The sequence below is a fragment of the Octopus bimaculoides genome, chromosome 7 (genome assembly GCF_001194135.2).
Source record: "Octopus bimaculoides isolate UCB-OBI-ISO-001 chromosome 7, ASM119413v2, whole genome shotgun sequence".
Classification (NCBI taxonomy): domain Eukaryota; kingdom Metazoa; phylum Mollusca; class Cephalopoda; order Octopoda; family Octopodidae; genus Octopus; species Octopus bimaculoides.
This window is the reverse complement of record NC_068987.1, coordinates 449,688-450,443: the sequence shown is the minus strand read 5'-3', so window position 1 is coordinate 450,443 and position 756 is coordinate 449,688. Positions and strand designations below refer to the sequence as shown.

Here is a 756-nt window from a genome sequence, read left to right as displayed (position 1 = left end):
TGTGTGTGTGTGTGTGTGTGTGTGTGTGTGTGTGTGTGTGTGTGTGTGTGTGTGTGTGAAAGGCCAGTTGTATTTCTCTTATTTGTTCTGCCAAACATACAACACAGACAGAGCATCATCATCATCATCATGGTAGCCATCCACTGTTGCACACTTACAGAGGTCAGATAGAATTTAGTGAGGAATTTCTATGGCTGGATGCCCTTCCTGTCACCAACCCCCAACCCCACATGTTGCCATGGTAATATTTCCCCAAAGCCAAACATCTTTTCACAGAAGATTGGAAACAAATGGCACTGCTTGTATGACAGTGATGCTCCTTTACAACTACAATGTCAAAGCAAAGAGAGAGAGAGACAGACAGACAGACAGACAGACAGACACACACACACACGTTACCAAATGACCAGAATGGTGCTGATTCTTATTTCTGACCCTTTTTCTTCTTTTAAGAATCGTCTGATCAGGGCAATTTCTTGCTAAAAGACCAACCAACATACAACGACTACTGACCAGCAACTGCTACAGTGGAGACTGAAGGCCAGTCCAGGCTGCAACACCACACCAAATACATTTGACCACTGGGTAGAGAAGTGGGCAGCGTATTGCTCCAGTGTGGGGCAACAGACGGCAATGGTGGTATATTAGATCTCTACTGGTTGGAGTTAGACTGCCCCACCCCCACTGGACGAGGGTCTTCACCCACCTCACCACCATTAAATGTACCATGAGCAATGTTATCTTTGCTGACGTCAC

General features: G+C 45.9%; 1 protein-coding gene across 4 annotated transcripts in view; it reads right to left on the bottom strand.

Moving 5' to 3' along the window:
• The window catches only part of LOC106872245 (CD151 antigen), an 89,088-nt gene that overhangs the window by 24,574 nt on the left and 63,758 nt on the right, over positions 1–756 (bottom strand). The gene's annotated exons all lie outside the window — the stretch shown is intronic.